The sequence below is a fragment of the Aquarana catesbeiana genome, linkage group LG01 (assembly GCF_042186555.1).
Source record: "Aquarana catesbeiana isolate 2022-GZ linkage group LG01, ASM4218655v1, whole genome shotgun sequence".
In the NCBI taxonomy this organism is placed as follows: Eukaryota; Metazoa; Chordata; class Amphibia; order Anura; family Ranidae; genus Aquarana; species Aquarana catesbeiana.
Genome location: NC_133324.1, coordinates 504,389,317 through 504,409,247, shown reverse-complemented (window position 1 = coordinate 504,409,247; position 19,931 = coordinate 504,389,317). Strand labels below are relative to the sequence as shown.

At 45.6% G+C, this 19,931-nt stretch overlaps 1 long non-coding RNA gene across 1 annotated transcript in view; it reads right to left on the bottom strand.

Annotated features, from left to right (window-relative positions):
- LOC141103530 (uncharacterized) overlaps positions 1–19,931 on the bottom strand; it is a 97,316-nt gene that overhangs the window by 75,528 nt on the left and 1,857 nt on the right. The window lies entirely within an intron of this gene.

Genomic DNA, 19,931 nt, shown 5'->3' with positions numbered 1-19,931 from the left:
TCAAGCATCTGCTCCTGATGAGTGGAGGTCATCCACGATCCACGATCCACTATCATGTTTACAGTCAGAAGCATTCCATCAATTTTATTCTGTTTAATTGCAATACTGTATGTTGTGACAATCATGCACTTTTATATATGTATTGTGTGATACATGGGTTATGTGTCTGACATTATTATTATGGATTATTATACTATATTATTATGATGTTTTGATTATACACATCATATATGGTACATATTAGTAATTACAGTTATATAATGAACTGGCTGGACACAATTTGCATCATGGTCACCCCCTCCTCTCCCAGCTGCATGCTTCATACAAAGTCCCAAACCTCTCTCTTCAATGAATTGTAAAACAGGGATGGAGACATTGTACCTACAGGTTTTATTCCTCATATAAAGTCCCAAATCTCCCTTTTCCCCAAATATGGAAGGTTTCTTCACAGTAATGCCCCGTACACATGGCGGACTTTGTTCGGACATTCCAACAACAAAATCCTAGGATTTTTTCCGACGGATGTTGGCTCAAACTTGTCTTGCATACACACGGTCACACAAAGTTGTCGGAAAATCCGATCGTTCTAAACGCGGTGATGTAAAACACGTACGTCGGGACTATAAACGGGGCAGTGGCCAATAGCTTTCATCTCTTTATTTATTCTGAGCATGCGTGGCACTTTGTCCTTCGGATTTGTGTACACACGATCGGAATTTTATCTCCTGCTCTCCAACTTTGTGTGTCGGAAAATCCGATGGAAAATGTCCGATGGAGCCCACACACGGTCGGATTTTCCGACAACACGCTCCGATCGGACATTTTCCATCGGAAAATCCTACCGTGTGTACGGGGCATAAGAGCTGTGAAAATGTGGAATAGACTCATTCAAGAGGTGGTTCTGGCCAGCTCAGTAGATTGTTTTAAGAAAGGCCTGGATTCTTTCCTAGATACACATAATATAACTGGATGCTAACATTTATAGGTAAAGTTAATCCAGGGAATATCTGATTGCCTCTTGGGGGATCAGTAAGGATTTTTTTCCCCAGCTGGAGCAAATTGGATTATGCTTTATTGGGTTTTTTTTTGCCTTCCTCTAGATCAACTGTGGGTATAAGATTATATATATAGGATTGTATATGATTATATATACATTTTATATATATATATATATATATATATATATATATATATATATATATATATATATATATATACACTGAATATATAAAATATATATATTATTTTCCTTCTATTGGTTGAACTAGATGGACTTGTGTCTTTTTTTAACCAGACTAACTATGTAACTATAGTGCCTTGAAAAAGTATTTATACCCTTGACATTTTCCACATTTTGTCATGTTACAACCAAAAATGTAAATGTATTTTATTGGGATTTTATGTGATAGAGGAAAACACAAAGTACATAATTGTGAAGTGGAATGAAAATGATAAATGTTTTCAAATCTTTTTACAACTAAATATCTGAAAAGTGTGGCGTTCATTTGTATTCAATCCCCCGAGTCACTACTTTGTAGACATGTGCGCCGTTAATAAATTTGTTTTGTTTCGTTCCGTTTCGTATTGGTATTAATTAGTATTTCGTAATTTGTGTCTGAAATTTCATACGAAATACGAATTTTCGTTAGGTTTGTTAACTTTTCGTAACAATTATGAATGTTCGTTACGATGAATTTATCATTATGAGGGGCTCCCAGCATCCCTGTGCTGTGCTGACTTCCTGGGTTTTTAACTTTTAGGTTTGTTAACTTTTCGTAACAATTACGAATGTTTGTTATGATGAATTTATCATTATGAGGGGCTCCCACCATCCCTGTGCTGTGCTGACTTCCTGGGTTTTTAACTTTTAGGTTTGGTAATTTTTCGTAACAATTACGAATGTTCGTTAGGAATTTGGATCCGAAATTCGTAAACGAAATGTCGTATTTTGTACAAAATTCGGAAGCATAGCAATTCCTATTTCGGATCCTCCCGAATGTACGAATTTACGGAAATTCGTAAAAATTTTCAATTCATACGAAAATAATCACACATGTCTAATACTTTGTAGAACCACCTTTCGCTGCAATTACAGCTGCAAGTCTTTTTGGGTATGTCTCTACCAGCTTTGTACATCTAGAGAGTGAAATTTTTGCCCATTCTTCATTGCAAAATAGCTCAAGCTCTGTCAGATTGGATGGAGAGTGTCCAGGAAAAGCAATTTTCAAGTCTTGTCACAGATTCTCAATTGGATTTACAGTGAGGAAAAAAAGTATTTAATCCCTGCTGATTTTGTACGTTTGCCCACTGACAAAGAATGTAGTCTATAATTTTAATAGTTGGTTTATTTTAACAGTGAGAGACAAAAAAACAACAAAAATATCCAGAAAAACGCATTTCAAAAAGTTATAAATTGATTTGCATTTTAATGAGTGAAATAAATATTTGACCCCTTCGCAAAACATGACTTAGTACTTAGAGGAAAAACCCTTGTTGGCAATCACAGAGGTCAGATGTTTCTTGTAGTTGGCCACCAGGTTTGCACACATCTCAGGAAGAATTTTGTCCCACTCCTCTTTGCAGATCCTCTCCAAGTCAATAAGGTTTCGAGGCTGATGTTTGGTAAGTCAAACCTTTAGCTCCCTCCACATATTTTCTATGGGACTAAGGTCTGGAGACACTCTAGGACACTCTAGGACCTTAATGTGCTTCTTCTTGAGCCACTCCTTTGTTGCCTTGACCTTGTGTTTTGGGTCATTGTCATGCTGGAATACCCATCCACGACCCATTTTTAGTGCCCTGGCCATGGGGAAGGAGGTTCTCACTCAAGACTGGACGGTACATGGCCCCTCCATCGTCCCTTTGATGCAGTGAATTTGTCCAGTCCCCTTAGCAGTAATATACCCCCAAAGCATAATGTTTGCACCTCCGTGTATGACGATGGGGATGGTGTTCTGGGGGTCAAAGGCATTCCTTCTCCTCCAAACACGCCGAGTTGAGTTGATGCCAAAGATCTTGATTTAGCTTTCATCTTACCACAACACTTTCACCCAGTTCTCCTCTGAATCATACAGATGTTCATTAGCAAACTTCAGACGGGCCTTTACATGTGCTTTCTTAAGCAGGGGGACCTTGTGGGCGCTGCAGGATTTCAGTCCTTCATGGCATAGTGTGTTATTAGGGATGTGTTTTCTGTTTGGGTCGAACATGAGTTTGACTCGAACATTGGCTGTTCGCCTGTTCGTCGAAAACCGAACATTATATGCCGTTCGCGCCAAACTTAGAGCGATGCGTAACGGCCCATAATGCACTGCGGGAGCGTAGTGCATTGCTGTATGATGACTAGCCAGAGCATGCACCAAGACCTGCATGCTTTGGCCAATCACAGGGTGCCTTTTGCCAATCATGGCTCAGGGGGACTAAGTCCACGCCCCACACTATGTAAGGCCACCTGCACGTCGGCCTCGTGTAGTGTGTAGTTGGCGTGGACAGAGAGAGAGTGTCATTTAGATTGAGCAGGCAGGCAGATTATTCGGTTAGCTGAAGTGTATTTAATATATATATATATAGACAGTCTTGTGTATATATATATATCCACTGTATCCAGTTTAGCTAGATCTGACTGCAGTCCGTTTCTGGTGTACTGTTTCTAATATACTTCAGGCAGGCAGGTGATTCAGTTAGCTGCAGTGTATTTAATATATATACAGATAGTCTTGTATATATATATATATATATATATATATATATATATATCCACTGCAGACAGTTTAGCTATATCTCACTGCAGGCCGTTCCTGGTGTACTGTTTCTAATATACTTCAGGCGGTGTACACAGTATACAGTGCTGTGCACCCATAGTGCAGTTGCTCATACTTTTCTGGTGGTCAATACAGTACACCCATAGTTGTTATTACACTTCTGTTGGTGTACACAGTACCGTGCACCCCTAGTGCAGTTGCTACTACTTTCCTGGTGGTGTACACAATACATACAGTGCACCCATAGTTGTTATTACACTTCTGTTGGTGTACACAGTACCGTGCACCCATAGTGCAGTTGCTACTACTTTCCTGGTGGTGTACACAATACATACAGTGCACCCATAGTTGTTATTAAACTTCTGTTGGTGGACACAGTACCGTGCACCCCTAGTGCCGTTGCTACTACTTTCCTGGTGATGTACACAATACATACAGTGCACCCATAGTTGTTATTAAACTTCTGTTGGTGGACACAGTATCGTGCACCCCTAGTGCAGTTACTACTACTTTCCTGGTGGTGTACACAATACATACAGTGCACCCATAGTTGTTATTACACTTCTGTTGGTGTACACAGTACCGTGCACCTGTAGTGCAGTTGCTAGTGCTACTACTTTTCTGATGGTGTACACAGTACACAATACATACAGTGAACCCATAGTTGTTATTACACGTCTGTTGGTGTTCACAGTACCGTGCACCCCTAGTGCAGTTGCTACTACTTTCCTGCTGGTGTACACAATACATACAGTGCACCCATACTTGTTATTAAACTTCTGTTGGTGTACACAGTACCGTGCACCCCTAGTGCAGTTGCTACTACTTTCCTGGTGGTGTACACAGTACACAATACAGTGTAGTTTTTTTTGCTAAACAAAATTTACAGCACGTCTGGAAGGCCACCAAGGAGGGGCAGACGCTCACAGGCCACTAAAAGAGGGCAAGCAGGCTCTGTGTCTACAGTCGACAGTGCTGGTCATGGACACGGTGCATCCTCAGCACGTGTCCGTGGGGCACACTTATCCTTTTTTCCTGCAGCTGACCGTGTTATTGAGCCACAACATGCAGAAGAGTTGGTGGAATGGATAACAAAGCAGTCCTCATCCTCTGTCACCCAGGCTCAGAGTAGTTTGCCTGCCAATGCAGCTGCCAAAGCGGCCTATTCCATCAGCTCCATGTCAACAGTCACTCCTTCCCTAGCCCCACCATCATGCACGGAGGAGTCCCCCAAACTATTCGACCACAGTGTCGAGTACATGCTGCAGGAGGATGTGCAGCAATTTGAAGGCTCCAATGATGGTACCCAGGTTGAGGAAGGGAGTAACATCAGCCTAGAGAGAGGGGGTGCCCAAGAAGGTCAAGAAACTCGCAGTCTTGTTCCCCCAGCTGCAGCATACTGCTGAGTTTGCTCCAGTGACGAGGAGGGAGGGGATGATGAGGTCACTGACTCAACTTGAGTGCCTGATAGAAGAGAGGAGGAGGAGGAGGCACATCTGCAATGAGGTAGGATGCCCTCCAGGGGGCAGCTTAAGGGCAGCCACCCTATTGCATCACACCGCAGAGCTAAGCAGGTGCAGGGCGCTGCTGACTCCCCACATATTTTGAAAAGTTCTTTGTTGTGGGCCTTTTATGACATGTGTGCAGCAGATCGCATCGTTGCTGTTTGCAACATATGTCTGAAGCGTATCAAGCGTTGCCAAAACAGTAGCTGCTTGGGCACCACATGCTTGACCATATTACAACCTCCCATGCAGTCCGTTGGTAACAGCACTTAAAAGACCCACATCAAAGAACAAGGCGAACCTCTCCTTGCTCCTCATCAGCTGGGTTCTCCAACCCCACTATACCTCTAGTCCTCTCAGAAGCCTGCACTGAGAGGAATGAAGGTATAGCAATAGGTGTCCCAAGTAATTGCAGCCAATCTGCTATCAGTATACCTCCATCTGATTTTAGCAGGCAAATTTCCTTACCCCAGAAGGCCATTCCGGCTCTCTACCAGCATGTGGAAGGCAATGTCTTGGCCTCGTTGGACAGGGCGGTCAGCAGTAAGGTGCATATTACTGCTGACTCATGGTCCTTTCTTTCACAGCACACTAGGTAACTCTGCTGGCAGCTGGGAAGGATGGAGAACAGGGTTCAGTATTGTTGGAGCTTGTTCTGCCACCACGCCTCCAAAATGCTAGTGGTGATTCTGCCACAGCTCTCTCCTCCACCCCCTCCTCTTCTTCTTTCTCTATGGCCTCTTCCTCTGCAGATTTCTCCTTTGAACCAGCGGTGCTCCGTAGGCGTTCAAGGGGCTACGCAAGCACTCAGACAAAAAGATGCCATGCGGTGCTTGAGTTGGTCTGCGTAGGGGACAGGAGCCACACTGGGACAGAGATTCTATCAGCTCTGCAGGTGCAGGCTCAGAGGTGGTTGATGCCACGCCAGCTTCAGCCAGGAATGGTTGTTTGCGACAATGGCACCAACCTCCTCTCTGCCCTCTGACAGGGACACTTGACCCATGTTCTCTGTTTGGCTCACGTCCTGAATTTGGTGGTGCAGCGGTTCTTGAGGTGGTACCCAGGCTTACAGGATCTCCTGAGACAGGCCAGGAAAGTCTGTGGTCATTTCCGCCGGTCATATAATACCAGTGCTCGGCTGGCTGACATTCAAAGAGAATGCAACCTGCCCAAGAACCGCCTCATTTGTGACATGCCCACCAGGTGGAACTCAACGTTGGCAATGCACATGCAGCAGAGGGCCATCAATGATTACCTGTGTGAGTATGGCACCAGGACAGGGTCAGGGGAGCTTGGCTTGTTTTCGCCACGCCAGTGGCTACTGATCAAGGATGCATGCACTGTCCTGTCACCATTTGAGGAGGCAACGAGGATGGTGAGCAGTGACAGTGCATGCATCAGTGATACTGTCCCTCTTGTCTTCCTGTTGGAGCACACGCTTCGTGGACTAATGGACAGGGAACTTGAGGCAGAACAGCGGGAGGAAGCGGAGAACTTCCTTACCTCTCAAAGCCCCCTTTATCCAGATACTAGGGATAGTATCTGGCCCACCGATCACACAGGAAGAAGAAGAGGAGGAGGAGGATTGTGTCAGCATGGAGGTGGAGGATAACACTCAACATCAGCAGCGGTCTTCAAGGGATCGTTTTCAGTCCCCAGAAACCCATGGAGCTGTACGTGGCTGGGAGGAGGTGGTTGAGGATCATGTTATCCTTAGTGACCCAGAGGACTCAGGATCGAATGCCTCTGCAAACCTGATCCTGCAAAGCCTGCGAAAGGACCCTAGGATTCGTGGTATCAAGGAGAGGGATAATTACTGGCTGGCAACCCTTCTTGATCCACGTTACAATTGTAAGGTTGCAGAATTTATCCAGCCTTCGCAGAGGGAGCAAAGGATGAAACATTTTCGGGAGGCATTGCAGAAAGGTTTGTGCTATGCGTTTCCAGAGCCTGGGAGGTTAAAATTTCCTGGTGCTGGACAACGCGTTGCTGAGGCTTCGTTCAGTCACAGAAAGAGCGGTGGAGAAGGTGGCCAGCTGACCGATGCCTTCAGGCAATACTTCGATCCTCAGCGCCCTGTTCTGATCGGTTCCAGCAACCATCGCCAGCGTCTAAATTACATGGTGCAGGAATATCTAGGGGCAAGATCAGACTTGTAGACCTTTCCACCAGAAGATCCACTGGGTTACTGGGTCTTGAGGATGGACCACTGGCCAGAGCTTGCTCAATATGCAATTGAGCTACTGGCCTGTCCTGCATCCAGCGTTCTTTCTGAACGCACATTCAGTGCTGCTGGAGGCTTTGTAACCGATCACAGAGTGCGCCTGTCCACAGACTCTGTTGATCGTCTCACATTCATAAAAATGAATCAGTCTTGGATCACCAGCTACCAAGCACCTGATGCTGATGTAACCGATTAAGACTGCATATGCTGAGTGTATATCCTATTATGCTGAGTGACTATCCTATTTCTCCTCAACTTTCATGATGATAGCTTCTAAGAATATTTTTGGTTCAGGGCACCACCACTACTGCCTAAGGCCCAATATTTTTTGCCCCTGTTTAACAGGGGCGCGTAATTACAATTTTTGATCAAATATTTAACAGCAGGGCTCGTTCCTGCGCTCAACAAAAGTATCTGTGAAGGGCTGCAGTGTTGTGGCACCACCACCACTGCCTAAGGCCCAATTTTTCTGCCCCTGTTTAACAGGGGCATGTAATTACAATTTTTGATCAAATATTTAACAGCAGGGCTCCTTCCTGCACTCAACAAAAGTATCTGTGAGGGGTTGCAGTGTTGTGGCACCACCACCACTGCCTAAGGCCCAATATTTCTGCCCCTGTTTAACAGGGGCATGTAATTACAATTTTTGATCTAATATTTCACAGCAGGGCCTGTTCCTGCGCTCAACAAAAGTATCTGTGAGGCTTTACAGCGTTGTGCCACCACTGCCTAAGGCCCAATAATTACAATTCTTGATATAATATTTCACAGCAGGGCCCGTTCCAGTGCCCACCAAGAGTAACTGTGAGGGCTTACAGTGTTCTGGTACCACCAACACCTAAGGCCCAATTTTCCGCAGAGTGTGTAGGGCAGGCCGTATAGTATATACAGACGGTCCCCTATTTTTAAATATCCAACTTACAAATGACTCCTACTTACAAACGGAGGGAGACAACAGGAAGTGAGAGGAAATCTACAACTAGGAAGGGAAATTCTCTCTTGTAAGAGTTAATATGGGAAAAAGGTGTCTCCCCACTGATGCTTTATCACCAATCCTTGTTTCCCTAATAACTCAAAATTTTCAAAATCCAATTGTCATTGGGACAGAAAGTGAGGTGAAATCTTCTGAACAGGGGCACAGACAGCAAAACAAATGTTACAGGGGTGATGATAACCCTTCCCTATGTTATCCAAAAAGCTTAAAAATAGATTTTTTATCTGGAGCTACACTTACAAAATGTACCTGTTCCAAATTACAAACAGATTCAACTTAAGAACAAACCTACAGTCCCTATCTTGTTTGCAACCCGGGGACCGCCTGTATACTGCTGCTGTTCATAGTATATAGGGCCTTGGGGCCCCGCGCCTTTTTTTTTTAAATTTGGGTGCAGGGTTCACCTTAATATCCATACCAGACCCAAAGGGCCTGGTAATGGGCTGGGGGGGGGGCAACATTACATTACAGCCGCAAGCAGTTTTAAAAGACTTTTTTCCTTTAGAAATGTCATTTTGTGCAGGGACTGTTCTAAACACGGCAAGAATTTGCCACTTTACATGCATACTATAGAGACCCCCCAGGCACGATATTTAAAGGAATATTACACTTTTATTGTTTCACTTTAGGCATTATTAAAATTGTTTCTCCCGAAAACACAGCCGTTTTTAAAACTTTTTTTTGCATTGGTACATGTCCCCTGGGGGGACTTGCATATTAGCCTTTAAAATTAGCACTTTTGATTTTTCACATTCGAGTCCCATAGACTTTAACGGTGTTCGCACAAATTTTTGGTCTGTTTTTGCATGTTCTGCCGCAAATCAAACCGGGGGGTGTTCGGCTCATCCCTATGTGTTACCATTTGTTTTTTTGGTGACTATGGTCCCAGCTGCCTTGATGTCATTGACAAGATTCTCCTGTGTAGTTCTGGGTTGATTCCTCACTGTTCTCATGACCATAAAACTCCACGAAATGAGACTTGCATGGAGCCCCAGACCGAGGGAGATTGACAGTTATTTTGTGATTCTTCCATTTGTGAATAATCGCACCAACTGTTATCACCCTCTCACCAAGCTGCTTGGCGGTGGTCTTGTAGCCCATTCCAGTCTTGTGTAGGTCTACAATCTTGTCCCTGACGTCCTTTGACCACTCTTTGGTCTTGGCCATGGTGGAGAGATTGGAGTCTTATTGATTGCTTCTGTGAACAGATGTGTTTTATACAGGTAAGAAGCTGAGATTAGGAGTACTCCCGTTAAGAGAGTGCTCCTAATCTCAGCTTGTTACCTGTATAGACGACACCTGGGAGCCAGAAATCTTGCTGATTGACTACAAGAAACATCTGACCTCTGTGATTGCCAACAAGGGTTTTGCCACCAAGTACTAAGTCATGTTTTGCGAAGGGGTCAAATACTTATTTCACTCATTAAGATGCAAACCAATTTATAACTTTTTTGAAATGCGTTTTTCTGGATATTTTATTTGTTATTTTGTCTCTCACTGTTAAAATAAACCGACCATTAAAATTACAGACTGATCATTTCTTTGTCAGTGGGCAAACGTCCAAAATCAGCAGAGGATAAAATACTTTTTTCGCTCACTGTAGGTCTGGACCTGGGCCATTCTAACACATGAATATACTTTGATCCACACCATTCCATTGTAGCTCTGGCTGTATATTTAGGGTAGTTGTCCTGCTGGAAGATGAACCTCAGTCCCAGTCTCAAGTCTTTTGCAGACTCTAACAGGTTTTCTTCTAAGATTACCATGTATTTGGCTTCATCCATCTTCCAATCAACTCTGACCAGCTTCCCTGCCCCTGCTGATAAAAAGCATCCCCACAACATGATGCTGCCACCACCATGTTTTATGGTGGGGATGGTGTGTTCAGGGTGATGTGCAGTGTTAGTTTTCCGCCACACATAGCGTTTTGCTTTTAGGCCAAAAAGTTCAATTTTGGTTTTATCTGACCAGAGCACCTTTTTCCACATGTTTGCAGTGTCCCCCACACGGCTTCTCACAAACTGCAAACTGGACTTCTTATGGCTTTCTTTCAATGCCACTCTTCCATAAAGGCCAGATTTGTGGAGTGCATGACTAATAGTTGTCCTGTGGACAGGTTCTCCAACCTGAGCTGTGGATCTCTGCAGCTCCTTCAGAGTTACCATGGGCCTTTTGGCTGCTTCTCTGAAACATGCTCTCCTTGCCCGGCCTGTCAGTTTAGGTGGATGGCCATGTCTTGGTAGGTTTTCAGTTGTGCCATACGCTTTCTATTTTCGGATGATAGATTGAACAGTGCTCCATGAGATGTTCAAAGCATGGGATATTTTTTTCAGATCCTAACCCTGCCATAAACTTCTCCATAACTTTATCCCTGATCTGTCTGGTGTGTTCCTTGGCCTTCATGATGTTGTTTGTTCACTAAGGTTCTATAACAAAACTTTGAGGGCTTCAAAGAACAGCTGTATTTATACTAAGATTAAATTACACACAGGTGGACTCTATTTACTAATTAGGAGACTTCTGAAGGCAATTGGTTCCACTAGATTTTAGTTAGAGGTATCAGAGTAAAGGGGACTGAATACAAATGCACGCCCTATTTTCAGATATTTATTGTAAAACATGTTGAAAACCACTATCATTTTCCTTCCACTTCACAATTATGTGCCACTTTGTGTTGGTCTATCACATAAAATCCCAATAACATACATTTACATTTTTGGTTGTAACATGAGAAAATGTGGAAAATGTCAAGGGGTATGAATACTTTTTTCAAGGCACTTTATCCAGTTCAGCTCTTTGGGCGTATGTCCTTTGATCACAAGCTGATGGCTGTGATGACTGTCGCTTCAAAGTGAAAGTGATGCGGCAGCTTCATAGCTGCCAATCACTTTCACGCAGCTGGCTGCGCAGTGACCCTCGTTCCCTTCCACCGGCAGTCTGCCCTCCTCCCATGGTTCCTGGGCTGTCTCATTTTACTGACGCCCGGGAACACATCCGCCGGCAGGGAGAGGGAGACTGCAGTGAGACCGAGGCAAATCTATGCCTCGATCTCACATGCAAACAATTATACAGGTAGTGATGTCACTTCTGGTTTCATATGCAAACTTTCCTAGCCAGTACAGCCAGGAGATACATCTAACCAAGCAGATCTGTGCTCGGTTAGATGATGTGAAGGGCAGGGGTGACCCCTAATGTCTCCAAAAAGAGTACCTGTCAACTTCATTCTACAAGCTGGCCTACTCCCCCATTTCTAAGTGGGGTGTTAACGAGCTGTTGGGCGAGTTCCCTGTGATTAGGTCGCATGATGCCAGAGTAGCCAATTTTTTTTTAAAGAACAAATGTCTAAAAAGTGGCATGCTTGCATAAACGTTGTCCACGTACAAATGGTACCCCATATGGAGCAAGGATGACAACAAGTCTCACACTATCTTACCACTGCTCCCCATGTAGACTGGGCTTTTTTTGGATATCTTGGGCACTAACTTTACAGGTACCTAGTAGTGACTATGGGAAAAAGAGCTCCTGACTAGCAATCAGGGACTGCTTGTGTGCTATAAATAAAATTATCTGCTAGTGCTAGTAGAGATCAGGCCTGGTCTTGCTAACACTGCTGTATTGCGGACAATGTATTAGAGGTGGCAGTGATCAGAAAAACTATACTGACACTGCACATGTTGGGGTTGGGGGGAGGGGCAAAACGCAAGTGCCGGAAGTGATCTGGGCTGATCCTGCTAAACACTGTGTTTTTGGGGACACTATGTCATTTGGGGCACTAGTTTAATTCTAACCGTGACCAGGATACTCATCTGGACAGACACTATGCTAGTAATTGTGGTGATCAGCGACTTATAGTGTGATTGTGATAGTGTGGAGGGCAATCAGGGACTGGTGCTAACTGACACTGGCTAGAGGGACACAACTGACTCTAAGACCCCTTTCACACTGAGGCGCTTTACAGGCGCTACAGCGCTAAAAAATAGCGCCTGCATAGAGCCTGTAAGGAGCCGCTCCTGTCTCTCCAGTGTAAAAGTGCACCGATCCAGTGCTTTCACACTGGATCGGTGCGCTATTAGGATGTTAAAAAAACTCCTGCAAGCAGCATCTTTGGAGCGGTGATGGAGCGGTGTATATATTGAAATCAATGGGGCAGCGCGGCTATACCGCCGGCATAGCGCTGCTGCAGCAACGCTTTGCGGTGGTTTAACCCTTTCTCGGCCGTTAGCGGGGGTTAAAAGCGGCCGAATAGTGCTGCGAAATTGATGATAAAGCCCCGCTCAAAATAGCGGCGCTTTACCGCTGACGCACCCACCACCCCAGTGTGAAAGGGGCCTAAGTGACACTATGGGGTTGATTTACTAAAACTAGAGAGTGCAAAATCTGGTGCAGCTGTGCATAGTAGCCAATCAACCTTTAACTTCAGCTTGTTCAATTAAGCTTTGAAAAAAAACTCTGGAAGCTGACTGGTTTCTATGTAGGGCTGCACCAGATTATTCACTTTCCAGTTTTAGTAAATCAACCGTTATCTGACATCACTAGCGACACTAATACAGTGTTCAGTGATAATACTGTACACTGTCACTGTACTAATGACACTGGCTGGTGGGCAAGGGTGATCAAGAGGGCAATGAAAGGGTTAACAAGTGTATATGTGCTAATTTTACTCACAGACTGGCTGGCTTTTCTCCCTGATCTCAGTTCTGAACGGTGAGATCAGGGGGGAAGAACCAGCCAGTGTGTTTACTAACTGAGCCTGCTGACAAACGTGTGCTGTATCCAACTCCAGCACAAGTAGTAGGGGGTGCATGTGCGGGCGTGCCTGTAAACATGGAAGGGTATGGGTACACTGCGGGGGAACAACTGAGCCGCCAGCCAGTAGTATATGTACAACTGCTGGTCAGTAAGTGGTTGAAGACTAGGGAGATTGCTGTCAAAATTTTGGGGATGCTTATGAAATTGGGGAAGGGGCTAAATTCCAGGATGGGGGATTTGATTCCTGAATGCTTATGAAGTCCAAAAGGTGCAAATGAAGACCAGAAAGCAGCAAGATCTGATGGTGTCACCAAGAACTGTTGGATTTGGGAGGCATGGTATTCAATGATAATAGAGTCTGTGGGGGTCTTAGTGAAGTTTGGAGAAAGCAGAAAAAGTTGGGGGTCAACCTAGGGGAGGGCTACTATTGAAGTTGAACAGTGTGAAGCTTGGGATTGGGGCTTATTTGAAGTGCTGAGCCACTATTAGATTTTTTTCGAATTTGGGTAAAGCTTGGAGCATGGTTACCAACTGTCTCTAATTGTCCGGGACAATCACAGATTTTCAAATGCTGTCCCGACCCAACCTTGTTCCAGAAATCAAGATTGGTCATGGACAGTTGAAGTGCATTTACACCAAGGCAAGCTCTGTGTGCTGCTGGACATGTTAACAGCACTCAGAACGCTGAGGACAGATAGCCCTCCCCCTACCTCCTCCATCTAGCAGCTAATCAGGCGGCTCTATTGGTGACTCGAGGTTCGCAATGATTGGCTGGGACTCGAGAGGGAGTGTGGCCAGCCCGCCCTCTGGTGTAGGTGTGACAGGCTCAACCAGGCTACCAGGGCCGGATTTGCCACAAGGCCACCGAGGCCAGGCCTCGCGGCGGCAGTGGTGCAGGGGCAGCGCCGCTCCTGCGGTGACTTCGCGGCCGCCCCCCCCTTTCAGGCTGCCCGTTAAAGTCAATTAAGGGCACCGGTGCCCTTAGAAAAGATGGCCGCGAGCTGACCCACTACTGCGCATGCGCCGTTCCGAAGCCGTACGTGCTCGGCTGGGCGGCGCATGTGCAGTAGCGTGATTGCGCTGCCCGGCGCCATTTTTGAAAAGATGGTGGCAGCCAGGCAGCGTGGCAAGTGACATCAACATCTGGTGGCAGCCAGGCAGCGTGGCAAGTGACATTTCCATCTGGTGGCAGCGTGGCAAGTGACATCTCCATCTGGTGGCAGCGTGGCAAGTGACATCTCCATCTGGTGGCAGCCAGGCAGTGTGGCAAGTGACATCTCCATCTGGTGGCAGGCAGGCAGTGTGGCAAGTGATATCTCCATCTGGTGGCAGGCAGCGTGGCAAGTGACATCTCCATCTGGTGGCAGGCAGCGTGGCTAGTGACATCTCCATCTGGTGGCAGGCAGCGTGGCTAGTGAAATCTCCATCTGGTGGCAGGCAGCGTGGCAAGTGACATCTCCATCTGGTGGCAGCATGGCAAGTGACATCCCCATCTGGTGGCAGACAGCGTGGAAAGTGACATCTCCATCTGGTGGCAGCTAGGCAGTGTGGCAAGTGACATCTCCATCTGGTGGCAGGCAGGCAGTGTGGCAAGTGACATCTCCATCTGGTGGCAGGCATAGTGGCAAATGACATGCTCAGGGCTCCCAATGATTCTGCATTATGGTGAGTTGAACTATTTCATTTTACATTACAATGTAATGATAGAAGTAATGTGTTTCAATCATCCTGACACCATAACAACCATGGTGCCGGGGATGATTGAAGCACTAACACCATCCATTGCCCTGAAAAATTGCTCGCAAAAAAATCCTTACCCCTCGCGCGCTTACCCTGAAGTATTTTTAGTCTGTACAATTAAAGCCAGTTATTTTCAGTGTTCTCGTGTGTGGAGATATGTTTTTAATTGATCTATTGTAGCAGTCATCGCTAAAGGACAAGAATGGTGGTGTGTGTGTGTGTGTGTGTGTGTGTGTGTGTGGGGGCGGCATTGAAGGACCCGGCCTTGGGGCGGCAAAGGGAGTAAATCCGGGCCTGCAGGCTACAGACATTGCAAGCAGAGCTATCCCCTCTCCAGTAGGTACTGGGGGAGGGAAGTGAGCAGAGAAGTCAGGTCTGAGGACAGCCAGGCCTCCCTCCTGGCGGTGTGGAGAGAGCACAAGCAGTGAGTCCCTGTCAGTGATCAGAGTGGAGGAGTCTCCACACAGCTGTCCTGCACACGGTGGGGGGAGTTGTGAGGATAGATCACAGTGAATAGGTCACTGTACACACACTGCAACATCACCCCCTGTGAGGGGGACCCTGCGGACCATGATGCTAAAGGCAACTCTGATGGAAGGTGGTCTTTGGTTACCAGAGTTCCCCTTTACATCATGGTCTGCAGGATCCCCCTTACTTCAGAGTTCCCCTTTACATTAGGGTCTGCAGAGTCCCCCTTGCACTGTAAGGGGGAACCCTGCAGATTCTGATTTAAGAGTGACCAGAGTTTCCCTCACATCTCTATGGAGGGGGTGATGCTGCAGAGTATACACAGTGACCTGTTCACTGTGCCCCCCCCCCCCCAACTGTAATATAAAGGAGAAATCTGAGGACTCTGTTGTAAAGGGGTAATCTGTAGATTCTGATGTAAGAGGAACTCTGGGAAATGTTGTGTAAGGGGGGGGGGACTCTGGTGACCAGAGACCCCCTTACATTAGAGTTCCCCTTTACATCACCATCCACGGTGTTCCCCTTTACATGAAAATCCACAGCATTCCCCCTTAAATCAGAGTTCCCCTTTACATCATGGTCCGCAGAGGTCCCCCTTGCACTGTAAGGCAGGACCCTGCAGATTCTGATGTAGAGGAGGACTCTGATATTAAGGGTACTCTGTGAATTCTGATGTAAGGGGAACTCTTGGGAATCTTGTGGAAGGGGGGGGGGGGCTCTGGTGACCAGAGACCCCTTACATTAGAGTTCCACTTTACATCACTGTCTGCAGTGTTCCCCTTTACAACACAGTTCGTAGCGTTCCCCTTTACACCAAAGTCTGCAACATTCCCCCTTAACAGAGTTCACTTTTGCATCACGGTGAGAAGTGTTCCCCTTTATATCAGGGTTGGCAGCATTCAAAAGGGGAAATCTTACAGACTCTGATGTAAAGGAAAACTCTGTGCAGTCTGATGCAAGGGGGAACTCTAATGTAAGGGGGAACTTGGTGGTGTCTGATGTAAAGGAGAACTCTTGTGTAAGGTGTAACCCTGCATACTTTGATGTAAGGAGGGACCCTGCATACTCTGATGTAAAGGGAAACATGTGGACTCTGATGTAAGAGGGAACTCTAGAGGCTCTTGTGTAAGAAGGAAATCTGTGGACTCTGATGTACAGGGGAACTCTGATGTAAGAGGTGCACTCTGGTGTAAGGGGGAACTGTAAGGGGGAACACTGGGGATTCTAATGTAAGGAGGGACTCTTGGAACCCTGACGTAAAGGGGAATGCTGGGAACTTTAATATAAGGGGGGACTCTGATGTGAAAAGAGGGTTCATCCTGACTGCTGCACTCTACATGCTGTTTTGTGTGTTAATTACTTCTCCTGTTGTACATTCATTGTTCCAAGAGTTGCTGGTTTTAACCACTTATATATCAAAATGATGGAGGCAAAGTGGTTTCAATATCCTGACCAGGTGTCATATGACGTCCAGCAGGATAACAGCCCCCGCGCACCCGTGGGGGCGTGGATCCTGGCGTTCGGTGGTGGTCAGACTGACACACCGCTACACCGATCTCGGTAAAGAGTCTCTGACGGAGACTCTTTACCACGTGATCAGCCGTGTCTAATCACGGCTGATCACAGTGTAAACAGGAAGAGCCGTTGATCAGCTTTTCCTTACTCGCGTCTGTCAGACTGCTCCTCTTACGGGGGGGTTTGTGTTGATTGATTATCAGCGCAGCCACCCTGAGGATGCCCACACTGGACCACCAGGGACGCCACTAGGACCACCAGGGACGCCACTAAGACCACCAGAGATGTCACCACCAGGTATGCCCACAATGGATACTAATCAGTGCCCACAATGGATGTCAATCAGTGCCCACAATGGGCATCACTGATTGGCAGGCATTATTGTTTGGCACTGATTGGCTTTCATCTGTACCATCAATTACTGTACTTCAGTGCCACTTAACAGTGCCCATCCATGCCCATCTGTGCCACCTATCAGTGCCCATCTGTGCCGCCTATCAGTGCCCATCCATGCCACCTATCAGTGCCCATCCGTGTCGCCTTTCAATGCCCATCAGTGCCACCTATGTGTACCCATCAATGCTGCATATCAGTGCCACCTATCAGTGTCCATCAGTGCCGCCTATCAGTGCCCCATCAGTGCCGCATATTAGTGCCCATCATCAGTGCCCATCAGTGCCACCTCATCAGTGCCACCTCATTGGTGCCCATCAGTGCCACCTTATCAGTGCCCGTCAGTGCAGCCCCATCAGTGAAGGTGTAAACGTACTTATTTACAAAGTTTTGTAACATAAACAAAAAAAATATTGAAGTGGTTAATTAAGCTCTTCTTTAACCACTTGCCGACCTGCTTACGCAGATATGCTGTGGCATGTCAGCTCTCCCGCGCGAACTGACGTACCTGTACGTCAGTCCATAAAAGCAGGGGGGGAGTGGCCCGCAATCGCGGCGAAGAGAGGCAAAACGGGGAACTGCCTATGCAAACAAGGCATTTCCCCATTCTGCCTAGTGACATGACAGGGATCTACTGCTCCCAGTGATCAGGAGAAGTGATCTCTGTCATCTTTCAGTAAGCCCATCCCTCCTACAGTTAAAACACGCTGAGGGAACACACTTAACCCCTTGATTGCCCCCTAGTGTTAACCCCTTCCCTGTCAGCGTCATTTTTACATTATTCACTGCATTTTTATAGCACTGATTAATGTAATATTGTCGCTGGTCCCCAAAAAGTGTAATTTGGGCTCAGATTTGTCTGCCTCAATGTCGCAGTCCCACTAAAAAACGCAGATCGCCACCATTACCAGTAAAAACAATAAAGAAAAATAAAAATCCCTAAATCCCGTAGTTTGTAGACGCGGTACCCAACCAATATACGCCTATCGCAATTTTTTTTACCAAAAATATGTAGAAGAATATACATCGGCCTAAACTGATGAATACATTTGTTTTTTTATATATTTTTTTTTTGGGTGTGTATTATAGCAGAAAGTAAAAAAAAATGTTTAATTTTTTTTAAATTGTCGGTCTTCTTTTGTTTATATCGCAAAAAATAAAAACCGCAGAGGTGATCAAATAACACCAAAAGAAAGCTCTATTTGTGGGAAAAAAAAGGACGTAAATTTTGTTTGGGTACAGCATTGCACGACCGTGCAATTGTCAGTTAAAGTGACGCAGTGCCGTATCGTAAAAAATGCTCTGGGCAAATCCTTCTGGGGCTGAAGTGGTTAAATCAGGCTCAAGCAGACAAAATTATATTCTTTTAGTGTGCAGAAAAGCATATGCAATGGAAATTTTTAATTGTGCTGCAGTAATTAGGAATATTTTGTGGGTACAAGGACTGTTATATGTGTGCAGTGTATATAACAACAAGGCACAGATTCTGTTTAATCATCCCCCTTTAAGCCCCTCCCACTGTTAGTCAAAATCTGGCAATACTTTTTGATAGCCGCGACAACTTATTTTTTTGTTTAACCCAGGGTGCCTCAGGCCTTTCATCATCTTAGTTATAGTGGAGTTCCACCCAAAAATGGAACTTCCGCTTTAAGTGAGGTGACCCCCTGACATGCCACATTTGGCATGTCATTTTTTGGGGGCAGGGGGAGCGGATACCATAGAGGGTCCTAGTTCCCACTTCCTCCCGGCACACCGTGGCACCAGAAGGGAGATCACCTCTCCCCCTTCCCTCTCAGCAATCATCTGGGACACGTCACAGGTCCCAGATGATTGCCCAGCCAGTCAGGGCGTGCGGCTCGCACATGCACAGTGGGTGCATTAAAAGTCAGCAGCTGCAGTATTTGTAGCTGCTGACTTTTAATTTTTTTTTTTTAAGCAGAACTCTGCTTTAAGCTCACATTTTGTCATTGTGTTTTGAGTTTTTCATTGTAAAGCCAGCAGATTACTTGTTCTGAGTATTGTCAATGTTTACATATTGTTTATACTGCTTAAATATCGATTTATTTATTTTTTTACTTTAAAATAGAAGTTTCTGTCGTATTTCAGGATGTCAGTAAAAAATGTGCTCCATCAGTACATTTTTCCATGTTTTGCCAGTAAAAAAAAAGTTGCAGGAGGTTGCTAACCCTAAACATGAACATGATGATAGGTGACAACGATCTACCCCTATTCCCAGCTGCACTCAGCCCAGGAGGACTAAGGGGGAACAGTATACCTGCAACAAATAAATTAATTTGTTAATGATTTGCTTTTTATAGAACCATGCCCATATTAAATGATTGCCCCACCCCTAATTAGAGTGCATGCTCCGCCTACAGTGGCTTTCTGTACACAAAAAGTTGTCCCTAAAAACTTTTTTAAAATTTTGGCAACTATGCTGGAAGAACACTATTGCAGTCCAGGGAGAGTATCAGTAAAGTCAGTAAAGACGGTTGAAAGGGGGTGTTATTTTAGGCCAAGCAATATATTTACATACAAATATTCTGTTTATCTTCCCATAAATGGTAAAAATAAACCTGTTC